The sequence below is a fragment of the Bos javanicus genome, chromosome 19, assembly GCF_032452875.1.
Source record: "Bos javanicus breed banteng chromosome 19, ARS-OSU_banteng_1.0, whole genome shotgun sequence".
Taxonomy (NCBI): domain Eukaryota; kingdom Metazoa; phylum Chordata; class Mammalia; order Artiodactyla; family Bovidae; genus Bos; species Bos javanicus.
In genome coordinates, this window is record NC_083886.1 from 10,052,699 (window position 1) to 10,062,890 (window position 10,192).

Below are 10,192 nucleotides of genomic sequence, written 5' to 3' on the forward strand. Positions count from 1 at the left end.
ATTAAAAAATTTTTTAAAGGAGAAAAAAGAATATTACATGTCTACAAAACTATTCAAAATATTATATGGGAAAGGTAGGCTACAAAACAGTATATTCGGAATCTGTGGTGGTTCAGTGGTTAAGACACCATGCTTCCACTGCAGGGGGTGCAGGTTCAATCCCTGGTCGGGGAAGTTCCACATGCCTTGTGGTGCAGCCAAAAAAGAAAAGAAAAGAAAAAAACAGTATATGCAACATGAGGCTATTTTTTTGTTTGTTTTTTTTTTCTTTTAGTTAGTTATAGGTCTAACTATATGACAACATGTTAACAATTATTGGATGAGGGTTTATAGATAACTTTTACTGCATTATGAATATTTCCCCAGATTTTCCAAACTTCCTACATTGAACATACATTCCTTTATTCATATATATATGTAGACTTCCAGATCATTATGTGTGGGGATTTCTCTGGTGATCCAGTGGTTAGGACTCTGTGCTTCCATTCCTGGGGGCATGGGTTTGATCCCTGGTGGACTCTAGCCAGGGAACTTAAATCCCACATGCCAAGAGGTGCAGACCCTCCCCTGCAAATCATTACGTATGATTGGAAAGAGGAAAGTGAATATAAGTATCTTTCCTTCATAATTTTTTCTAACTTAGGCTATTTCAATCCAGTTCCATGAGCAGTTTTGTTGACTTCCCATATGCCCATACCGAGATCCCAAAGATGAACAATATGTAGCCCCTTTTCACTCCCTCAAATCAAAGGGCAAGGTGGATTTGAAGCAGCTAGCAAAATAATACAAGGCAGAGTGTGACACTAAAATTAAGGTGTAAGTAGAGGACTCTGAGGCTACCCAGGAAGCAAATGGTTAATTCTCATGGAGGACCCATCAGAAGGCCGCTTTGAAGAGCTGGCTTTCGTGCTGTGCCTTGGAGATGAAAAAGGTTTTAACTGAGGATAAGGGTGTTCCCCATCCGAGTGGCAGAGCATAAGAAGAGGCACAGAGGTGAGGACATTGAAGCATATTTGAATGTGGGTGAATGTCCACAATGGCCAGAGTGTGGGGTAGGTGATGGATCATGTAGCCAGGTGAAGCTGGAAAGGTGAGGAGAGTGTGCAGTGGAAGGCCTGGCACACCACACCAAGGAATCTACAGAGAAGGCACAAGCTTGAATCTAAAAATAGAATATTAACATTCATTTTTACTTTCTTGACAATTCCAAGACTTGAGACGGTGAGGTCCACCCGTCCTGCACCAGACCAGCTGCTGGGAAAAGCCAGCTTGGAGTTAAGCATTTGCTACAAAACATTCACAGAGGTTAGAGGTTCAATCCCAGCTTGAAGTTAGCAGATTGCTTCTTCCTCCTGATCTCCCTCTAAACCCTTAAGTACAGTGTAGCAGCTAAGTGCCCAGACCTTCGTGCCAGTCAGACCAGGGTACTAATAAATTCCTGCTGTATCTGTTTACAAGCTGGGTGACCTTGGGTGAATTACTTAACCCCTCTGAGTCCCTCATCTCTAAAATATCACCTTTCTCCTCACTAGATAAAAAATAATAATAATAAATTTTCTTGAACATTTACAATGTCTGGTCCTGTTTTAAGTACTTTTGCACACTTTAGCTCATTTAGTCTTCAGAAAAACCCCAAGGTGCGGGTGTTATTACCATATCTATTTTACAGATGTGGAAACTGAGACACAGGGAGCTCAGAAGTGTTTCCAGGATCCAACAATAAGTAGAGCAACAATCATCCAAGACATGTGTCTCTGGAGCCCATGCACTTCACTGTACTCCTGGAGATAATTACAAAAACTAGGGACTTCCTGGTGGTCCAGTGGTTAGGAATCTGCCTTCCAACGCTCGAGAGCCTGTTTATACTCTAGGAAACTGAGACGCAAAGAGATTAAGTAACTTGTCCAAGTTTCTTCACAGAGCCAGGAGAGGAGCTCAGGTGGTCTGGCTGCAAAGTCTATTCCTTATCACTCAGATACACTTCATGAATGATGACAATTTAACTTATTGTCATGCTTTTCATTCCAAGGGGGCTTCCCTGGTAGCTCAGCTGGTAAAGAATCTGCCTGCACTGCAGAAGACCTGGGTTCGATTCCTGGGTGGGAAGATCCCCTGTAGAAGGTAAAAGCTACCCACTCCAGTTTTCTGGCCTGGAGAATTTCGTGGGCTGTGTAATCCACAGGGTCGCAAAGAGTTGGACACAACTGGGCGACTTTCACTTTCATTCCAAGGAGGCCTGCCTGTGATCAATTTCACCCTGATGTTCAGATCTGATTCTCTCCAGGGATGGAGATCCATGGAGGATGTTGGGGATGGGGCAGGATGCATATGCCTGGGGGCCTTGGGCAGCAGGGCAACAGGCGGAGGAGCCTTTGGGCCTTGCTGTCCTGGGGAGGGCTCCTTTGTGCTTTGGGGAAGGGACCCTTTGGAGCACCAGTAAATGGCCAGGAAAAGGAAGGAGAGGAAGCAGACACTACCTCTAGCCCCTGTGCCGGGCTCTGGGCACTAGGGGAAATGGCAAAAATGTCTTCTTCACTGGAAGAGACTCCCTGGATAGAGCTGTACATACCACAGCTAGTTCCAGGGTGGTGAGTGGAGGACCCTAAGGGGCTGAGTGATTTCTTTGAAGGAGATTTCACTCACCAGGTGTCTCTTTAAAAAGGAAGACAGAAACCCCTCCCTCAAGCAGGGCTGAGCCCCTTGGGGCACGAGGACCTATGGCAAGATGGGGTCCTAGGGTCCAGACCTTCAGCTCAGGTCCCGCACTTGAGGCTGTAAGGCCGGCTCCCCTTGGGGCTCAATTCAGCTCCATTCCCCAGGGAAATGTCACATGGTGGTGGCTGGTCCGAGCTGGCGAGAGGGGCACAGCTGCAGGACCCTGCACACACTGCAGGACCACTTCACCAGAAAGCAGAACTGAGAGTTCAAGGAGCAGCAGGATGCACTAATTTGTTTACTTATGCAGTCATGGATCCTTTCTTTTTTCAAGAGCCTACAGATATGTATATATATGGGCTTCCTGTGGGGCGCTGGTGGTGAAGAACCCACCTGCCAATGCAGGAGACATAAGAGATTCGGGTTCAGTCCCTGGTTTGGGAAGATCCCCCTGGAGGAGGGCATGGCAACCCACTCCAGTATTCTTGCCTGGAGAATCCCATGGACAGAGGAGCCTGGCGGACTACAGTGCACAGGGTCATAAAGAATCGGACACAACTGAAGTGACTTGGCATGCAGGCACATGTACATGTATAAATATATACATATGTTTATACATTATATGTATATGTACTTTGGGCCCCACTGCATGGCTTGTGGGATCTTAGTTTCTCGACCAGGAATTGAATCCCAGCCACAGCAGTGAACGTGCTGAGTCCTAACCACTGGACTGCCAGGGAATTCCCAACAGCTTATAATTTATTATTATTGTTACTAATATTTATTTTGATGCATAGATTGCTCTGAATTTGGCCATTTGCTGACTCCTGTGTTCTTTTTAAAAAAATATTTGAAAGTGAAAGTCGCTCACTTCACGTCTGACTCTTTGTGACCCCGTGGACTATAGTCCGTGAAATTCTCCAGGCCAGAATCCGTTCAGTTCAGTTCAGTCTCTCAGTCGTGTACAACTCTTCTCGACCCCATGAATCAAAGCACTCCAGGCCTCCCTGTCCATCACCAACTCCCGGAGTTCACCCAGACTCATGTCCATCGAGTTGGTGATGCCATCCAGCCATTTCATCCCCTGTCGTCCCCTTCTCCTCCTGCCCCCAGTCCCTCCCAGCATCAGGGTCTTTTCCAATGAATCAACTCTCCGCATGAGGTGGCCAGAGTATTGGAGTTTTAGCTTTAGCATCAGTCCTTCCAATGAACACCCAGGACTGATCTCCTTTAGAATGGACTGGTTGGATCTCCTTGCAGTCCAGAATAGTGGGTAACCTATCCCTTCTCCAGGGGATCTTCCCAACCCAGAACGCAGGGTCTGCATTGCAGGGAGATTCTTTACCAACTGAGCTTTGAGGGAACCCCCCCCTCCCCAAAAAAATATCTATTAACTTATATATTTGAATATACTAGGTTTTAGTTGTGGCAGGTGGGATCTTCAATCTTAGTTTTGACATGTGGGATCTAGTTCCCTAACCACGGGTCTAACCTGGGCCCTCTGCATTGGGAACATGGAGTCTTAGCCACTGGACCACCAGGCAAGTCTTTCCTGTGTTCTTCTGATACATCCCATCTTCTTTGATACATTCCCATCCTGACTTTCTTGCACAGAGATGTTTTCACCATCACTGTAAAGACTACATCAGACCATCCATCAGTGCTAAATCTAGGGGGACGTGTTGATGAGGAGGAGGATATTCGAATGGTCTTAAAGTGTTTCTCCACAGACTTCTTATTAGTTGCGAGGGGGAAAACAATAATTATACAATGGAGAAACTAGGCAACGCCTTGACTGAGTGGTCGTCATCTTGGAAGGACAGAGGCTGTCATGTGCCTGCAGATATGATATCCCAAGGAGACGTTGCCTCGGCAGGATTCCAGCTGAGAATGCATAATATCAATGTAATCATGGGGGACATCAGACAAACACAAAATGAAGAATGTTCTATTTTTTTTTTTTTAAAGCAGGGGTCTGTAATTAAAAAAAAAAAAAAGTCCAGCTATATAAACGGCCTAGGTTTAAGGAGATTAAAAAGACAGAGCAACTAAATGCAACACCTGACCCTAAACTAGACCTCGTCCTAGGAGTGAAGATGCTGTCAAGGACATAATCAGATCATGACTGAAATATGGATTGTAGATTAAATAAATGTATTATATAAGTGTAAATGTATAAAATTTCACAGAAGTACTTGGGGGAAGGTTCATGATGTATAAAACCATGGAATGGTTCAGAAAAAAAAAATGTAGAGAGATAGAGCACACACGTGAATAAGTAAGGGATAAAGTGTTAGCAATAGGTGAATCTGGTTAAAGAGTATAAGGTGTCTCTTGTACTATTTTCACCTTTGCAACTTTTGTAAGTTTGGAATTATTTCCAAATAAAAGTTTTTCAAAGCTGTTTCGGGTTTACTTTGTGGCTTTTGCTGCCCAAGCCCTGCAATCAACTTTTTTTCCAGTAGAGCCTGGGGATCAAGAATATTTAAGCACATTAAAAAAAAAAAAGTAACCCATATATTGGGAGAAAATATTTGCAAATAATAGGACTGATAAGGGATTAGCCTTCAAAATTTACAGTTTATGACACTTAACAGCATCAAAACAAACAGCCCACTCAAAAAATGGGCAGAAGACCTGAATAGACATTTCTCCACATGGCTGCACATGAAAAGATGTTCAACACCGCTAGTTATTAGAGAAATGCAAATGAAAACTACAATGAGATATCATCTCACACTGGTCAGAATGGCCATCGCCAAAAAGTTCACAAACATCAAGTTCTGGAGAGGATGTGGAGAGAAGGGAACCTTCTTGCACTGTTGGTGGGAATGTAAATTGGTACAGCTACTATGGAGGTTCCTTAGAAAACTAAAAATGGAGCTGTCATATGACTCTGCAGTCCCACTCCTGGGCGTATATCTGGAGGAAAAACAGAAAGGATGCAAGCACTCCAGTGTTCATTGCAGTACTGTTTACAACAGCCAAAACATGAAAGCTACCTAAATGTCCATCAACAGAGGGATGAATAAAGAGGATGTGGTACATACATACAATGGAATATTACCCAGCCATTAAAAAGAATGAAATAATACCATTTGCAGCAACACGGTTGTACTTAGAGACTGTCATACTGAGTGAAGTAAGTCAATCAGAGGAGAAATATTGTATGACATCCTTTATATGTGGAATCTAAAAAGAAATTACGCAAATGAACTTACAAAACAGAGAAAAGGACACAGACTTAGAATAGGAATTTATGGCTGGGGGAGGGGAGGAATAGTTAGGGAGTTTGGGAAGGTCATGTACACTTACGTATTCAAAATAAATAACCAATAAGGACCTATTGTATAGCACATGGAACTCTACTCAATGTTTTGTGCCCGTCTGGGTGGGAAGGATGTTTGGGGAATATGTATAGCTGAGTCCCTTCGCTTTTCACCGGAAACCATCAAGACATTGTGACAGGGCTATGTGTGCCTGCGAGATGCATCGTTTCAGTCGTGCCCTACTGCGTCTTTAAGTCGTGCTGCAACTCTTAAGGACTGTAGTCCACCAGTCTCCTCAGACCATGGGATTCTTCAGGCAAGAATACTGGAGTGGGTTGCCATGCCCTACTCCAAGGGATCTTCCCAATCCAGAGATCCAACCCGCATCTCCTGGGTCATCCTGCCTTGCAGGCTGTTTCTTCACCGCTGAACCACCGGGAAAGCCCGTTAATCGGCTATACTCAAATACAAAATAAAAAGTTGAAAAAAAAACCAACAACAGCAACAAAAATAAATGAGAAGGAAAAGCACCCCTACCATGTGGAACAGCACGACAGAAGGCAGGGAAATGTGAAGTGTAAGTGTAGATGATAGAAAGGGAAATGCGTCTTCTGAAAAGCTAACCCAACAAACGGCCCCCAGGTAAGCCATAGCCTCCCCCGGGGGAGACAAACCGCAGCCCCCAGCATCTTCCCGCAAGCCTCTCCCCACTCACCCTCACGTGTGTGATTTAGAAATAGGATACAGCAAGCCGACAGATTCGGCCATCCTTCAAGGGGCCAACGTTATATTCGGAGGCACATTAGAGAACTTGATTTTATCGGTTTACATACAAGGTGGTACAACTTTTGTGCAGAGTGCAGAAAGCGAAGCAGCGTTGGAAACTTCCAGCCCCAGTGGAGCAGCGCTCCCTGCGAATGAGCACCCTCCCCCGACCAACCAGAATACAGGCGACATCAGCCAATCCCGACTCGGCAGTGCCCTGGTCGGGGCGGGGCTGACACGCCCAGAGTTGTTTGTTTGCCTCGGCTCCCCACCCGTCCGGCTCTAACCCTAGTCTACCCCAGGGAGGAAATCTCGGAGACGAGGCCGGCAAAGTAGATTTGGCCAAACTGTGGAGGGCATCGGACTTTGGGCACTGCAGTAGGTGGACAGACCCAGCCCTGCAAAAGCCACATTTTCCGCGCGCTCTGCAGGACGCCTCTCAGAGCGCTGAGTCCAGGCTACCTTCAGGAGAGCAGGTGGAGCCGATGAGGGCAGGTTCGGGGGCGAGCGAGCAGGTCTGCGAAGGATGTCAGGTTTCTCCCCCACATCCTGCCTGGGTAGGTGGTGGCCCTCCCTTTCCTCTTGGGAAGGAAGGAGGTCAGGCCCGTGCCAGGCTCGCAGCAAGCTATAAGAAGAACAAACTCTTTGTTACGATGGTTCGGTTGCCTAGGGAAACTGTACAGCCAGTTTCTTTGGATATGGTGAATGCTGGTAAATGCAGTGAGAAGGAACGACTTCTCTGAAGCACGATGCACCATCCCAGAGAGGCACACATGCTGACATTTTTCCAGGTCTCCCAGCCTGGTTATTTCCTCGGTGTAACTGGAGCCCTCCCTGCCACATATTCGGCAGGCTTCAGTTAGAAGCGGTTTAGATATGTCTCCCATCTAACTTTCTCATTCCTTGAGATGAGACTCCAGTTCCCATGCTGGATGCCAACCCTCAAAATCTCAGCGTCTGAAATGGGGAAGTCATGCAGGAAGGCAGTCGGCTCCTTTGCTCTTTGGGTGAACGCAGTTGGTGCATCTGAGTGAACTGATGGTGCTGTTACTACATAGGATATAGGACGCCCAGGTGCAGGTGGGGGATATTGAATTTGAGGCTCTTTCTTCTCTATCAGGAGAAGGCGATGGCAACCCACTCCAGTACTCTTGCCTGGAAAATCCCATGGATGGAGGAGCCTGGTAGGCTGCAGTCCATGGGGTCACCAAGAGTCAGACATGACTGAGCGACTTCCCTTTCACTTTTCAGTTTCATGCATTGGAGAAGGAAATGGCAACCCACTCCAGTGTTCTTGCCTGGAGAATCCCAGGGATGGGGGAGCCTGGTGGGCTGCCGTCTATGGGGTCACACAGAGTCGGACACGACTGAAGTGACTTAGCAGCAGCAGCAGCAGCCTCTCTATCAGGCTTTATACAAAGCACTTTACATGAATTAGATCTTCAAAATCTTTACCATATTGCAACTGTTATCCTCTTTGCTTCACAGCTGAGAAAACTGGGGCCACAGAGGTTACATCTCTTGCCCAAGGTCACACATTTCCAACTGGCATAGCCCAGATTTACACCCCAGGCCTGCCAGATTCAAAGCCCCTGCTCTCAACTGCAACCCTGAATTACAGCACCTCCCAAGCTGTCGCTTATGACAGGCCTCGCCCTGCTCTGAATCTTCAGGGGGCTCTCTCACCTGTGGCTGCTGTTTCCGGGCTTGGTGTTCACAGCGCCTTGTTGTTTCAGGCTTCCTAAACACTGGGACCCACTGATACACAAGGGCAAGTCGGCAGCAGGGTGCCATGGTCCCACAGATTTGGAACCAGAGGTTTAGGGGGTATGGCAAAATTTCTGGAATATATAGTCCGACTTTAGAACTAGCCTCCCTTCTGTGGAGCTCTGGACTACCTCCACTTTATTTGGATATCTCCCAAATCCTCCTGTTATACCAAGGAGGAATGAACCAAGTGTCTAAATAAAAGTTACAGGGAAGGTTTCGCGGGGAGAAACATTAGATTTGCAGAATATCCAGGGGTTCACGACAGAGCACATGCGTTGGCGGGCTGCTTGTGGGAGGACATTCTAGGCCTAAGGGACAGAATATACAAAGATTCTCCTCCTTCCTCTTTCCACAGCGCCACCCTCTCCCCGGTTTTCTTCCTCAGACCTCCTTGACAGCCACAAAGTTTCTGGTGTTGACAGAGTGGCAGGACTTCCCTTGCATGGGGCAGGCCACCCTGGAGTCAAGGCCTGCACTTCTGAGATGAAGCTCTGGGATTCCAGGAAGGGGGCTCCCTACCTCCTCAGCTGGAAGTGGCTCCCGAGTGCCCACCACAGGAGGAATTCCCTACAAATCATCTGAATCTTGCCTCTCTCTTCAGCTACTGATTTTGTCCTTTTTCTGACCAAGAAGAGCATGTCTTCTTTTCTGCCCCTTGACTGGAGCTGAGATCGGCACAGCGGGCTTGGCCTCACAGCCTGTCTCAGGCCCTCTGAGGAATCACGTCCAGCCCAAGGCAGATGCATGGAGAGGGAAGGGCGGGGTGGGGGTGGGGGGGGCACACCACAGGAAGCACAGGGCATTTTCTCCAAAATCTCTCTCTCTCCCTTCCCTGGGCCTCATTCTAACCTCCAAGTTCCCAGTTTCCCTTCTCTCCCTCACCTCATAAGCAAAGCTGATTTCCCTCTGGCTCTGTTCCCACCACTAACAAAGCTAGGAATTTCTTGGCTCGGGAGCAAAGGCCTTGAGGATCCAGGCTCGTTGGAGCCTGATCTCTAGTGGATCTAGGCTGACTCTATAAGAACTGTGGTGGCTTTGGTGGCCCACAAGGTTGACCAACATTTAGCTTCCCGTTCGTCTCCGGGGCTGGCTCCCCTCTGCACAAGCAGTCTCTGGAACTGGCACGTCTGCTCCCAGCCTGGGACCCAGGCAATGACTGCCAGAGCCGCTGCACAGTCACCAGAAGGACATGTTCTTTCCCTTCCCCTTGGTCTTCTCATCCTCTCCAGCGGCTGTGCCAAGTCGCTCCCTGGCAGAAGAGAATGGTGTCCTCAAATGTCTATCACTAGCCTACTAATTCTTACCCAGGCTCTTTACAGATGCACTGAGGGGAAAAATGACATTCAGGTGGAAGGGCTGACACAGCCAAATGCAGGTGGACTTCACTTTGAGAAAATTCCATAAACAATGTAAACTTAGAGACACTCCACACAATTCTTCCTGCACCGTGGGCAGAAAGGATTCACTCCAGTAAGTGACTTCAAGTTCTTCTTTGTACTCTTCAAAGAGGTGTTTAAGGATTGGGAAGGAGGTGGGATATCAAGTTAAAGATCATCGGGGATGAAGAAAATTCCTGACGTTATGATGCAAGTCAGAGGTGATACAGAATCTGAAGTGTGAAAATCCATTCCCTTAGCATGACAGGCAAGGTTTTATAAAGGAAGAAAGAGTACTTGACCCTCAGGGTCCAGGGCCAAGATATGAGTCAAGAGCCTGTCTTGGGAAGGCGAAAG